The following is a 16,281-nucleotide window of genomic DNA, read 5'->3' on the forward strand; positions in this document are numbered from 1 at the left end:
ATTCCTGGCACTATTTTCTTGGTTGTATGTGGTTTCCCTATCTCTCTGCTCGCTTCTCTCTTTTATATCTCAAAAGAGATTGAATTAAGACACAACTTAATCTTGTAGATTGACTCTTGCCTCATTAACATAACTGCCTCTAATCTTGCCTCATGAACATCACAGAGGCAGGATTTACAACATTCAGAAAAATCACATCAGATGACAAAATGATGGACAATCACACAATACTGGGAATCGTGGCCTAGCCAATTTGACACACATTTTTGAAGGACACAGTTCAATCTATAACAATGGCCTTTATTCTAACAACAACAACAATAACCTGTCAGTGACAGAGATAAGCACTGAATGTTGGGGTATGGCTCTATCCCTCCAGGAGACCAACCAACCAACTGATGGTAACTCAACAACATCTAACCCTCCCAGGGTCAGTGGTTTTTCTTCATAGGAAAATGTAACTTTTCTGAGATTGGGTTTGACTTTTCAATACATAAACACCAACAAACAAGATGCTGTGTCCACAGACACAAAATTCCATACAATATAGCATCCAAAAAAGGATTCAATTCATAGAGATGGAAGTATGAACTTCACTGGCCATATCACTTATCCTCCCTCCAGAAGCAACTGGCCTTGTTGAGCTCTGGAGTAGCCTATTAATCAACAGCTGAATTAACAAGGCAGAAGCAATATCCTGAGAAGGTATGGTATCATCCATCATGATGCCGTATGTACATTAAATCAGAGCCCTCTTTATGGTATTGTGTTCCTAATAGGAAGATTGAGTTTGAGAAGAAGCAGTGGAAGCAAGACTGGCCCCCCTTGCCATCACTGCCAATGACCCACTGGTGACTTTTTATTTCTTGTTTCACAACTCTGAGATTTACAGATATCAGATTTGAGTTCCCAAAGAGGGCACACTCTATCCAGGAAACACAGCAAGGATCTCATTGAAGTAAAAGCTATGGCTACTGCAGAACACTTTGGAATCCTTAGTTCAAGGCCAAAGCAGGTGAGAAAAGGAGTTGCCATGTTAGAAGAAGGTGGAACCAGTTTTCACAACAGAGGCAAGGAGAAATATGTGTGAAACACAGGTTATCTACCAGGGTTCCTTTCATTCTCCTTTGCCCATTTATAACTGTGAATGGAAATGTACAGTAACCAACATGAGAAGAAGAATGACGGCCAAAGTTTCAAACCCTTTAAGGAAGGAAATCTAGGTCAGATCATCAGAGAAGCCATGACAACCTGTCAGGGTTATAGCTAAGAGTGAGGGGAGATTAAAGCAGAGTAAGAAGAAGACAAGGGGTACCAGTTGTGGTCCCAAGACCAATTGCAGTAATGGGCTATAGTATACTATACTAACCTCACACTTGTCAGTTTCTGCTCCAGAAGATGGAATAGCTGCTCATGGCACCTGCATGGTTAAGTGTACCTGTTCAGTGCAAACTGTACACTGTGGACACCATAGGAGTGTTCTGGTGAAATCCCCTTCTGGTGAAATTGACCAACAGCCTCATAACCTTACTTTGGAAATCATCAGCAATGATTGCCTAGGACTGCTTGCAGCCAATGATAAGGCATAACAAGGACAAAGGTCTACCCCATTCCTACACTGCACAAGGCAACTCTGAAGGGCAAACCCAAGACCTTGGCCAAAACTTTCTCAGAACTATGCCATGGTCTGAGGATCTTCCTTTTCTTTCTTTTTTCACAAGTATCAGCTGCATTGTTGTTTTGGAAGCTCTCCCTGCCTGCTCTTATTCAATCCCTCTTCATCCTTCACAAGCATTCCCACAAAAAAAGTGCCTTGCATAACAAAATAGCTGAACAGAATATTTCAAAGGGTGGTTTGAGAAGACAAAGTAAAGTATTATAATGACATGTGCAAAGACCTGGAGTTAGAAAACCAAACGGGAAGAACATGTTCAACATTTCTCAAACTGAAAGAACCAAAGAAAAAAACTCAAGCCTCGAGTTGCAGTATTGAAGGATTCTGCAGGGAAAATATTGAATGACACAGGAAGCATCAAAAGAAGGTGGAAGGAATACACAGAGTCACTGTACCAAAAACAATTGCTCGATGTTCAACCATTTCAGGAGGTAGTATATGATCAAGAACCAATGGTACAGAAGGAAGAATTCCAAGCTGCACTGAAGGCACTGGTGAAAAACAAGGATCCAGGAATTGACAGAATACAAATTGAGATGTTTCAACAAATGGTTGCAACCCTGGAAGTGCTAATGTGTGTATGCCAAGAAATTTGGAAGATAGCTACCTGGACAGCCAACTGGAAGAGATCCATATTTGTGCCCATTACAAAGAAAGATCATTTGACAAAATGTGGAATCTATTCAAAAATATCCTTAATATCACACACAAGTAAAATTTTGCTGAAGATAATTTAAAAAGGGTTGCAGCAGCATGTCGACAGAGAACTGACAGAAATTCGAGCTGGATTCAGAAAAGGACATGGAAACAGGGATATCATGACGTGAGATGAATCTTGCCTGAAGGCAGAGAATACCAGAAAGATGTTTACTTGTGTTTTATTGACTATGCATAGACATTCCACTGTGTGGATCATAACAAATTATGGATAACATTGTGAAGAATGGAAATTACAGAACACTTAATTGTGCTCATGACGAACTTGTACTTAGGCCACGAGGCAAATGTTCGAACAGAACAAGGATACACTGTGTGGTTTTCAATCAGGAGAGGTATGTGTCAGGGCTGTATCCTTTCACCATACTTACTCAGTCGTATGCTGGGCAACTAACCTGAGAAGCTGAGCTATATGAAGAAGAATGTGAAATCAGGATTGGAAAAGAATTGTTAACAACCTGCAATATGCCAATGACACATCCTGGCTTGCTGAAGAGGCCCTGAAGCACTTACTGACGAAGATCAAAAACTAGAGCCTTCAGTATGGATTCTACCTCAACATAAAGAAAACAAAATTCTCTTAAGCAGAGTGTTCATAAATAGAGAAAATACTGAAGCTGTCAAGGATTTCATTTTACTTGGATCCACAGTCCGCACCCATGGAAGCAGCAGTAAAGAAATCAAATGATATATTGCAGTGGGCGAATCTGATGCAAAAGAACTCTTTAAAATGTTGGAAAGCAAATATGTCACTTTGAGGACTAAGGTGCACCTGACAAGCCATAGTATTTTCAATCTCCTCCTATGCTTGTGAAAGCTGAACAACGAATAAGAAAGACTGCAGAATTGATGCCTTTGAATTATGGTGTTGGCAAAGAATATTGAATATGCCATGGACTGCCAGAAGAATGAACAAGTCTATCTTGGAAGACATACAGCCAGAGCGTTCCTTGGAAGTGAGGATGGTGAGGCTTCATCTTACATATTTCAGACTTGTTATCAGGAGGCACCAGTCTCTTTCAAAGGACATCATGCTTGGTAAAGTAGAGGATCAGCGAAAAAGAGGAAGACTCTCGACAAGATGGACTGACACAGTGGCTGCAACAATGGGCTCAAACATAGCAACTGTTCTGATGGTGGCACAGGACTTCTGTTGTATATAGGGTTGCTATGAGTGGGAACCACCATGAAAGTACCTAACAACAACAACAAATCATATATTTGTGTTTGGTTTGGTTGTTTTCATCAGTTGTTGTCGAGTTCTTTCCAACTCATGACAACCCCATGTGCTTTTCAGAGGACCAAAATGACACAATCAATTGTTTTGATAAGCTTCTGGCCACAAGCCAAAAGGTGGGCATTTCGAATTCATCAAGCGCTCCTTGGAAACTTAATGGGGTGGTTTTACCCTATCCTACAGGGTCGCTATGAGTTGGAATTGACTCAGTGGCAATGGGTTTGATTTTTGGTTTTCTGGACAAATGGTTGAAGAAAATACAAGTAGACAGAAATTTCCGGTATCAAGAATGAGAGTGACCATCACTACAGATCTTATAGATTTTAAAAGAGTAAGAATGAATTGTTACGTGTATTTTTCTAAGAAAGAAGGAAATGTAACAGTTAAAATCTGGCCTGACATTTTAATTGACAATCCTGCAGTTTTATATAATTCCTAAAACAACAACAAAAAAAAGGCACTTAATAATTGGATCTTATATGAAGATAACATAATTTCACAATTTCCATATGAACTGATTTGGAATAATTATTTTTTAAGGAAAAAGTATGAAAACATAATGTTCCAGAAGTAATTTTTCAAGAGAACAGCTGTATCATTCTAATGCTTTAACTCTCTTTAAAAGGTATCTTAATGGAAAAAAAAAAAAAATCATTCAAAATTGTTGTCAAAAAACTGTTTTAATAGCCTGTGTTTAGGGCTCTGGGTGGTCGAAAGAGTTTCTGTTTGACTATTCATCTAAAGGTTGGTGGTTTGAACCCACCTGCTGGCTCTGCATAAGAAAGACCAGGTGAACCACTTCCAAAACAATTACAACCAAGAAAACCCTGTGGAAAAATTCTTCTCTTTAACACATGAGGTCACCATGAGTTGGAACTCATTTGATGTTAGCAGGTTTGTTTTGTTTCTTAACTTACTGTTTTTGGTTATCTCAAAACTCCCCTCTTTAGCACCAAATATGTAGGAAAACAATAATAATATTGAAAATCCAAACTTAATCAAGACTACCTCTTCAATTGTCATTGCATATCATGTCTGGAAATGAATTCCTAATGCCCTTTCTGAAGTAGGATATATGGATTTGGCCATGTTTCTATCACATACACAAATTTTTACCTTAATATGAAAAAATAGACTGGACAAGTGATTTCATAAACAATGTATGTTTTTTAAGTGTGCTAGAATGGTGGCATAGTGGTTAAGAGATATGGCTGCTAACCAAAAGGTCAGCAGTTTGAATCCACCACACCAGGCAGTCCTTGGAAACCCCATGGAGCAGCTCTACTCGGTCCTTTAGGGTTGCTATGAGTCAGAGCTGACTTAACGGCAATGGGTACAGGGTACGGGTAGAATGTGATATGAGCAGGGGTTGATTGATATCTCTAAGAATGTACAAACATTTCCATAGTTCAATAAAGCAGAACTGAAAAAATAAAAAGTGATTATTATGGCCAAAACATAGAAATTTGAATACAAAGTAACATCTCCTGAAATATTTACAGGAGTTTATTTTTGTAATTTCCAGTCCTCCAACTTTCCTCAGTAGATGAATCTTTAAGAAAAAAACATGAATAGTTTTTTAATGGGGAAAAAAAAAAATGTAGATTAGATTCTTGTGCTTTTAAAACGTTACCATTTCTCCTCTATTAGATTCTTGCCCCAGGCAAAAACCAAAGCCTAACATAAATATTGAAGGGGAAGGAAAAAAAATAAATAAATAAGCCCAAGAGACACACTACGATATCTTAGGATTTTGAGCAATCAAAAAGGCAAAGGTCGTACGGGTTATTTGAAAACTCCTTTGAGGAAAAAAATTGATCCATTTCTTTAATGTTCTTCACAAAAAGGATTAATTTCCTTTGAGTACTTTAAATAATATAAGGGAAAATCCATTAAAGAAAAGAGACTCAGTTCACTGCTCTGGCATATCCATATGAAAACTTTCAAAAACCAATCACAGACTATTATAGTCTATATTGATTTTAATTTTTACATTATCTTAAACCCAAGGAGATTGTATTTCCTTCTAAAACTACAGTTTAAAATAATCAAATAATAATTTGTCCCCAAATTACTATAAAAAAGCCCCCCCAAACACTAGCAAAAGTGAGTAGAAGTAGGAGTCAAGCAGTAGGGGAAAAAAAGGAGTGTAAATTTAAATGTTATCAACTCATATGTAATAATTTATTCTGTCTTTCAGTCCAAAATCATGAACAGTAAACAAGTTAGATTCACATTCATACAGTCATAAATAATAATAATGTAGCATTATACTAATAGTGAGGTCTACGTGTAGTGCAAACAGCTAACATGCTCAACTGGCAACGTAGAGACACCTTGAAAAAAAGCTTGGCAATCTACTTAAAAAAAAAATCAGCCATTGAAAACCCTGTGGAGCACAGTTCTACTCTGATGCACAGGAGGTTGCCATGAGTCAGGACTGACTTGATGACAACTGATACTGTTAGCCTAATACACTTTAGAGATTGCAAGTTTTTTTACCCATTTTAATCTGTACAGCAAAGGTGTTAGATAAACTTTACCAGTATGTTGTCTTAATAGTCTGTGCAAGCTATTTAATTCCTCTGGGCCTTAGTTTCGTCATTATAAAAGAAGAGAACTAGAATGATTTCTGAGCCCCTTTCAAGTTCAAAAAAATGGAGCCTTCAAGTACTAGATTATTTTGCTCTTCTTGTCACTAAACATTAAACCAAAAACCAAATCAAACCCGTTGCGGTCGAGTCGATTCCAACTCGTAGCTACCCTGTAGGCCAGAGTAGAACTGCCCCATAGGGTTTCCAAGGACTGTCCGGGGGATTTGAACTGCCGACCTTTCAGTTAGCAGCTGTAACACGTAATCATTACGCCACCAGGGTCTCCCACTAAACATTAAGCTGGCATTATTTTCCATAGCTGCTTTTTTCTTTTTTGAACATCTTTATTGAGATATTATTCAGATACCATAAAATCCACCAATAAAATATGTATAAATCAATGTTTTTTTCATATGTTCACAGAGTTGGGTAACCATTGCCACAATCTAAGTTTAGAACTTTTTTTTTTTTTTTACCCTAAAAAGAAACCCAGCCTTTTCACTTTACTGCTGGTATGATTTGCAATACAAACATTGTAAAATTTGATGTAGTCCAATTTATCTACTTTTGTTTTGCTGCTGTGCTTAACGTTTAACTCAGGCTCACAAGTATTTCGCCTGTACTTTCTTTTTAGAGTTCTATAGTTTTAGCTCTTACCTTTAAGTCGGTGATTAATTTTGAGTTAATTTTTGTGTATGGTGTAAGGGTGGGGTCCAGCTTTATTCTTTTGCCTTGGGATATGCAGTTGTCACAGCCCCATTTCTTGAAAAGAGTATTTTCCCCATTAAACTGTCTTGGTAAACTTGTGGAGTGTCAACTGGCCATTAACTTTAGGGTCGCTTTTCTGGGAACTCTGAAGTCTGTTCCATTGGTTGGTATGTCTATCTTTGTGCCAGTACCATTGTGTCTTGATTACTATAGCTCTGTTATAAGTTTTGAAATTAGTAAATATGAGTAACCCTGATTTATTCTTCTTTTACTATACCGTTTTGGCTGTTCTGGGTCCCTTGCATTTCTACTGAATTTTAGGATCCAGCTTACCAATTTCTGAAAGAAAAAAAAAAGCCAGCTGGGATTTTTTTTTTTTTTTTTTGGCAGCTATTGCATTAAATCTGTAGATAAGTTTAGGAAATACATTGCCATCTTAATAATAAATCTGGATCCACATCAACAAGACTCATGGAAGCGGCAGTCTAGAAATCAAAAGGCCCATTGCATTAGGAAAACCTGCTGCAAAACACCTCTTTAAGGTGTTAAAAAGCAAAGATGTCACATTGAAAACTAAGGTGTGCCTGACCCGAGCCATGGTGTTTCCAATCGCCTCACATGCACGCTAAAACTGGATGATGAGTAAGGAAGACTGAAGAAGAATTGATGCCTTTGAATTATGATGCTGGTGAAAAATATTGAATATACCATGGACTGGAAAAAGAACAAACAAATCTATCTTGGAAGAAGTACAACCAGAATACTCCTTAGAAGCAAGGATGGCAAGACATCCTCTCACATACTTTGGATATGTTATCATGAGAGATCAGTCCCTGGAGAAGGACATCATACTTGGTAAAGTAGAGGGTCAGCAAAAACAGAGGAAGACCCTCAATGAGATGAATTGACACAGTGGCTGCAACAGCGGGCTTAAGCATAACAACGATTGTGAGAATTGTGCAGGACTGGGCAGTTTTTCGTTCTGGTGTACTTCTGGTCACTATGAGTAGGAACCGACTTGACAACACCTAACAATAATAAATCTTCCAATTTGTAAATGTATAATGTTTTTCTGTTTATTTTGGTCATCTTTAATTTGACAGTTTTTTTGTAGTTTTCAACACACAAGCTTTGCACTTCTTTTGTTAAACTCATTCCTCAGTCGTTTATGTTGATGCTATTGTAAATGGAATTATTGTCTTAATTTTATTTTGAGATTGTTCATTGGTAGTGTATAGCTTAGACAATCGATTTTTGTAAATTGATCTTATATAGAGGCTTGTAAAATTTATTTCTTAGCCTATTCGTTAGTCAAGTTTTTTTTTTTAGTTTAGAAAAGCATGCTGAATTTTTCTGCATCTACTGTGCTTTTTGTTGTTTAATCAATTACAATGGTAAATTACATTGAGTATTGGATGTTAAACCATCCTTGCATTCCCTGGATAAAACCCACTTGTTAATGGTGTAGATCTGATATAAACATAGACATCTATACAGATACAAATGATATAGATGTAGACTTCTTTAAAAATATATGTTGCTGGATTTTGTTTGCTAATACTTTGCTGAGAATTTTTCATAAGAGCTACTTGTCTGTAACTTTCTTTTCCTGTGTGTTTCTCTTCCTGCTTTTGGAGTCGGAGTAATACTGCTTCATAGAATGAGCTGAGAAGTGTTTTTTTCCTCTTTTATGGAAGTTTTTGTGAAGAATTGATATTATTTTTCTTTGGTAAAATTTATCAATGAACCCATTTGGGCCTGGGCTTTTCTTTGTCAATTTTTGTTTTAATGACTAATTCAATATTTTTAATTGTGACAGTTGTATTCAGGTTTTCTATTTCATCTTGAATCAATTTCAGAAGTTGGTGTCTTTCTAGGAACTTGTACACTTCATCTAAGTTAGCTTTTTAATTACATATAGCTGTTCATAGTGTCCTTTTATTCTGAAATAATCCTTTTTTTTTTTACTTTTGTAAGATTAATAGTGATGTCCAATTTTTCATTCTATTTGAGTAATTTGAAACTGATCAAATTTTCTTTGAAATGTTGATATGAAGAAATCTGTGGATGGCATGGATTTTTTGTTTGTTTGTTTTTTAATAAATGATTTGTCATTTTTCCAGGATTCCTAAAAATGACTTTCTTTACCCTGGAAGTCCACTTATAGATATGTCTTACTTTGGTTTATAATTTTCAATTTTTCCTAGGAATTAAGTTTGTTTTCAATTTCTTTCTTCTTCCATTTTTGGCAAATTTTCTTGAATTATGGCTTTGAATATTTGTTCTAGTCTATTGTTCAGGGATGCTGATTATTTAAATACTGGATTTTTTAAAACTTTTTTTTATATGGTCAATTTTTTTCTGTTTTTTTTAGATTTTTTTGAATTTCTATTATATTTTGCTCATTGTTTTCTGCTCCAATATCACTATTAGAGGAAAAGATTGCAAAGAATGGGAATTCCAGAACACTTATTTGTGCTCATGAGACACCTGTACATAGACCAAGAGGCAGTTGTTTGAACAGAACAACAGGATACTGTGTAGTTTAAAATCAGTTTGTGTTGAGGGGTGTATCCTTTCACCATACTTATTCAATCTGTATGCTGAGCCAATAACTTGAGAAGCTGGACTATATAAAGAAGAATGCCGAATCAAGTTTGAAGGAAGACTCATTAACAACCTGTGATATGTAGATGATGCAACCTTGTTTGATAAAAACGAAGAGGACTTGAAGCACTTGCTGATGAAGATCAAAAATCAGAGCCTTCAGTATGGATTGCTATTCGACATAAAGAAAACAAAAATCCTCACAAGTAGACCAATAAGCAACATCATTGTAAATGAAGAAAAGATTGAAGTTGTCAAGGATTTCATTTTATTTGGATCCACAATCAACGCCCATGGGAGCAGCAGTCAAAAATCAAAGGATATATTGCATAGGGCAGATCTACTGCAAAGGACCTTTAAATTGTTAAAAAGCAAAGACATCACTTTGAGCACTAAGTGTCCCTGACTCAAGACATGGTATTTTCAATCTCCTCATATGCATGTAAAAACTGGACAATAAATAAAGAAGATTGAAGAAGAATTGATGCCTTTTAATTATGGTGTCGGACTTCCGGAAGAACAAGCAAATCTATCTTGGAAGAAGTACAGCCAGAACACTCCTTTGAAGTGAGGAGGGCAAAACTTCGTCTCACATAATTTGGACATGCTATGGGGCCAGTCCCTGGAGAAGTAGAAGGTCAGTGAAAAAGAGGAAGACCCTCAACAAGATGAACTGACACAGTGGCTGCAACAATGGGCTCCAGAACGATAACGATTGTGATGGCACAAGATCTCCAGAGCGTTTTGTTCTGTTGTACATACAGTCGCTATGAGTGGGGGCCGACTGTACCACACCTAACAACAACAGCAAGGTATTACTTATATAGAGTGCCCAACTTATAGTGAGAATTCAAAGTTCTCTGATCATCATCATATTCTATTTTTTTAATTTCTTAAAATATGGCCTTTATTCTATAATCTTTTTTCTCTTTTGTTTATTTCCATTTATCAGTTTTCCTTCTCTTTTCTGTTTCACTCAACTGTACTTAAATTTCTCTATTTCATCTTAGATTTTTTTTTTTTTGGTAATAATTCGTATTGGTATTATACTTCTAAAAATACGTTACAAATCATTGGATAATGTACTATTGTGAGTTATTTCTGTACTAGCTATTTGAAAGTCATTCACATAGGTGAATGCCCAGGTACAGTATCCAAGGCCATTAGAAAAATACCTTGGTTTGTAGTGAAATTCCAGAAACTAAAAGGTGTTGCTTTTGTTTGTGGCCAGTAGAGATCATCAACTGCAAAACTGCTCAAAATTCTGTTTCTCTTCTACCATAGAGACAGTGTCCTCGGTTCCTTACTTTCAGCTCCCTACTGAGTGAGCCCTGCTCTGGGGTGTGAGTACCAATCACTACTCAAGGGGAGATCCATAGTCAGGGTGTGCACTCAACTCCATTCCAAAAGTGATTTATACTTTTATTTTAATACTTTATTAGAAATAATTAAATATTTATGTTACTTTATTGGTTATATCTTTTTCTAATAATTAAAAAAAATTAATAAGCAACTTATTTTCTTCTTTCCTAAATATATAAAATCTTTATGAATACAGCCTGATGTCAGAATGCCTTTCAGTTGCTTTTAGACTTGCTAGTTACTTATTTTATAAATTGTCTTCATGAAATAGATGTTCATTTAATTAAATTAAAATCTACTTTGTTCTTTATTTTGAAACTCTGTGCAAGAACAGCTTCCTGGTAGCATCTCAAAATTTCTTTTAGAATATTCAAAACACACAACTTGTTCCTGTTCAGAAAAGGTTTGATGAGAAAATATAATTCAAAAGAGGCATACTAATAGTTCATTGCTATTGATATATCCTCTGCTTCACCAATACTGCATAGAAATGAAATTAAAATCATAAAAGCATAAAATAACCAGCACATGCATTACAGAAGGCAACACATAGGAGCCAGAGTAATCAACGATCAGCCTTCATTACCTTCTCATTTTTCTCTTTTATGCCCAATCAACAGTGCTTTCCTTTTCTTCTATTTGTTCTACCATTTATATCAGTTCTAAATTTCAAATTTCTCACATTAGTGCTTGTCCTTTACCATACATCTCACATCGTCAATTTTTTTCTAAAGATATTTACAATTATAAAAACATATGAAGTCATCCTTCTATGACTTATGTCTTTTTATTTGGACTGTTAGAAATGAAGAGATTTATTAAAATATCCTTAATCTGGGCGATTTGTATGTGGATGTGTGTATATTTTAATATTATTTGCTGGTCTAGCAAATGAATCAGAACTATACACAATTGTTCTGTCAATGGGTGTGAAGGGATAGAACAGAAAAATAATACATATAGATTTACATAAAGTAGAATAGAAGGGTACATAAGCCTTGTTATGTATCCACGGGAGCGCCTAGAACATTGCCTGACAGAGAAGGTCCTTTATTAATACTGTTACCAAGGCACCTCTTCACAGCTATTTCTTTATCAGTCATCTCCATGTCAGTTAAGGGCACTACTTGAGGCTTAAGGGCAAAGGAGCTAAAGGGCATCCTTGGTTTTTCTCTATCACACCCCTCATGAATCTGATTCTCGAACACACTGAACTACAATTACTACTAAACACATCCAATGTTAATCAGGCCACCATCTTCTTGTACTTGGGCAACAACAATAGCTTCTTTACTCACTTTTCTTCTCCTACTATGATGCTAGTACCAGTTGCCATTGAATAGATTCTGACTCACAGTGACCCCATCTGTGTCAGAGTAGAACTGTGGCCTATGGGGTTTTTAATGGCTCATTTTCTTGAAAGTAAATCACCAGGCCTTTCTTCTGTGGTGCCTCTGGGTGGACTCAAAGTTCCAACCTCTCAGTCACCAGTTGAGCTCGTGTACACCACTAGAGACTCCCTCACTTGAATAGCCTATAGTGTATTTCACAAAACAGTCAGAGTTTTCATTTAGAAATAAAGATAACAAACATACCACAGAGTTTAGTGATGGTAGAATGCTACATTGCCTTGATTAACTGTACTTCTTTGCAAGCAACTGAAACAATTTATTATTTTCCTTCATAGAATACACAAAACTTGGTCACATATTCCTAGCTCTCCTTCTCCTACCCTTAGGCATAGATGTATATATACATATACATACTCATATAGACCTTGGAGGAAGGCCTGACCATCTGCTCCTGTAAAGATTACAGCCTAGGGAACTCTGTGGGGCAGTTCTATTCTGTCACTTGGGGTTGCTATGAGTAGTAATCAACTCAAGGGCACATAACTACAACAACAGATATCTCTGTATTGAAGGAAGACTTCTTATGCCAAAAAAGTTTGACAAGGGATTCAAAGCAAACAAAATCTCATAAAAATAGGATAAAATTTGGAGTAGGTAACTAAGATATTGAAAAGAAGGAAAATAGCTGTGGCAAAGATAAGCTTTAATGAGGAATGACTTGGTTACGTGCCATAGAATACCATACATTTGCTAGATGTGTGTCCTGCATTTAGCTGTAAGCTTACCAGCAACAATGGAAAAGGAAGAAAAAGGATTACCTTCATGATCTGCTGTGTCCACAACACAAAAGCAGAAGAGAAGCTCATGGAGAAACACAGTTGTTTTCAGTACTATAGGTAGAAAGAGGTCTTCCTCTTAGGTCTTATAGAAACTTTGTAATGGAATAAATCACATTTTCCAGAAAACAAAGCAATCATTACAGCCAATCACTTTCCTGGAATTCTGTTTATTGCCAAAGTGCAATTCAGTAAAAATGATTCTGCAATGGCCTTGATGGTGACATGCATGTCTACAGCTTTGTTACATCAAAAGTAAATGTGATTCCACACCTTTATTCTTTCTACTCAGGTTTCACCTCTACTACAACAAAGTGGAAACCCTGGTGGCATAGTAGTTAAGAGTTCGGCTGCTAACCAAAATGTCAGCAGTTTGAATCCACCAGGCATTCCTTGGAAACCCTGTGGGCAGTTGTACTCTGTCCTATAGGGTTGCTATGAGTTGAAATCGACTTAACAGCAACAAACTTGTTTTTAAAATTTATTTTTATATCTGAATAATAAGTATTGTTTTATTTTCTTATTTCCTGTTTTTACATCTCATAGATTTTTTGGAAATGCAAGCAGTTACAAATATATATCCCCACTCCTTTTATTTACACATACTACAAATTCTTACTTTGTTTTACTGAACAATTTGTTCACTAAACAATATATTTTAGAATTCCTACTTATCAGTACCCAATTATTTTTTCATTTGCACTTTGATTTTAAGGATGAGTTATGATTTTTTTTTATGATTTATTCAACCATTTATTATTGAAGAATACTTAGATTTTTCCATCTACTGTTATTTCAAATAATTTCCTAATGGAAATGTTGCATGTATTTCTTTCACACGCAAATTTATCTGAAGACTCAAATTCTAGATGAGCATTCTAAGAGGGAGTTTCTCCATGTTTTACTCTCTCCAGCATTATATGAGACTACTTCCCCAAATTCTTCCCAACAGAGTGTTGTTTATCTTTTTAAAGGTTTTGCAGCTATTTTTCTCATTAGTGTCATGGAATCTTTGGGTGGATTCTGGGATAGTTCTTTTTCAATCATACATTATTGAATTAGTTGTGTTTCTCAGGCTAGCTCCTTGCAGGTGGATCAGGGCACCGCTAGCTTGTTTCTTCACGGCAAACAGTCCCATACTTTTTTCAACCTCAGAGACAAAATGCTTCAAAAGTGTAACTATCTCTGCAATCCTCCATGGAATCTGATCTTTCTGTACCCTTTAGAGCCAAGTCATGGCTGGGGACCTTTTTCTGGCAGGTCTATTCACCTCTACAACCACGAAAACAACCTCATAACCAAGAAATCTAGTTTTGCTTCTCAAGTGTGCTCCTCAAATCAGGAAGCATGTTCTTGTTGTGTCTATCTTAAATCTGTCACGGTTTAGCCCACTGAGTTCCCAGTTCCTCCATGTTGTTTTTATCCGGGTCCAGATGTTTTGTCAGTCCTCGTATGTACTTGGTGTCTGGAATTTATACTTATACCACCCTAGATTACCAAAAATGGAGACTATGAAGGGTATTTTTCATTCTGCTTATTATCTATGAACAATATCAAAGAAGAGAAAAGAAAAGCATTGATTATAAGGTCATGTTCACACTTAAAGTTCCTCAAATGTTTTCATAAGTTTTACACAAGACTGAACCTCAGTTATTTTCTATGAAATGTACCAAAGGACACATATTTTGCTTTGATTAAGAGCAAAATCCAATGCTTTAACAGTCAACTAAACTGGAGATATTACGTATTACTCCTGTCAAATTTGAGGACACTGAGAACAATCTCATGAATAGAATACCACTCCACTTCAAAAGATAGGTAGCTTATAAGGAATGGGGATGTATGTACTTCTCTGTGTGACCAGACATTAAACATATATAATAAAGAATTATATAAAGTATATTTATATATAAATATGTAATTTATAATCTCCCACATAACTGACACTGCTTATAACATTTGAAAACCTTCCTTGCATTCCCTTTTAGCAAATTAGAGGGAATGAAAATATAAGATGAAAGAAATTGGTTATTGGTAGGATACGTACAGATATTGAGAATATTAACTGCAATAAAATTTAGTTCTTTTTTAGCAAATTAGAGGGAATGAAAATATAAGATGAAAGAAATTGGTTATTGGTAGGATACGTACAGATATTGAGAATATTAACTGCAATAAAATTTAGTTCTTTTTAATAAAACCATGAATATTAACAAGAAGATTTGTACATTCGACCATTCTACCCTTTAGCAAAATGAATAAAATATAGACTATGCCTCCTAGGAATCAGTAACTACACTTTCTTTTTACAGCCAATAATAAGCACCTACAGAATTAAAATGTTTGAAATACAACTGTATTGACTTCAATCTGTTTTGCTATGTTTTGTGCATGCAAAACCCAAAACCAAACCCACTGCCATCAGTCAATTGTGACTCATAGTGGCCCTATTGACAGAGTAGAACTGTCTATTTCGTTTTACACACCTATTGTATTAATTTCACTACCAAACAGTAAAAATGAGGAAACCTTACACACCCTGTCTCTATTTCATTTCTACTGACGGAAACACTATGACTTCTAGTCACATCTCAGAGCGTCTGCTCTGAGTAAAACATTGCTGCTTCCTTCTTTTAGAGAAAAAGACATTATTCACCCTTACTTGAGGTGGACCTGAATCAAAGATTTCCAAATAAATCCTGAATGGCAGTCAATTAGTCATTACTTTCACAACTTGTTCAAACATCTGCTGCTAAGTGACTATTTATATACTTACCCTGCCTAAAGGCCTATAGTAACTGCATGAAACATGGTAACAGAGAGCCATAACACAGCTCTGTTGCAAAATATGTCTCCAATGGCAGTTAATCAAAGGATGGCATGAGCTCAACACAACCTCTGCTAAATACAATAGAGCTGAATATCCATTGCTATTGCGTCGGTTATAAATCTTATGAATGCCTTTTACTTTACCAAACAAACTTAATAAATTCAATTTGCACTAAAGAAAGCACATACAAAACAGCATGTTTCATGATGTTTTTGAGCACTGTGTCAAATCTGACTCTGAAGAAACAGTGATCTTTTTTTTAATATTACATTTGTTACTGCCATAGCATATTTACCCAATATTTGATAAAAATCAGAGCATTACATAAGTATCTTCCATCTGATACCAGAACTGATCATAATT

This window comes from Elephas maximus, chromosome 5 (genome assembly GCF_024166365.1).
Source record: "Elephas maximus indicus isolate mEleMax1 chromosome 5, mEleMax1 primary haplotype, whole genome shotgun sequence".
In the NCBI taxonomy this organism is placed as follows: Eukaryota; Metazoa; Chordata; class Mammalia; order Proboscidea; family Elephantidae; genus Elephas; species Elephas maximus.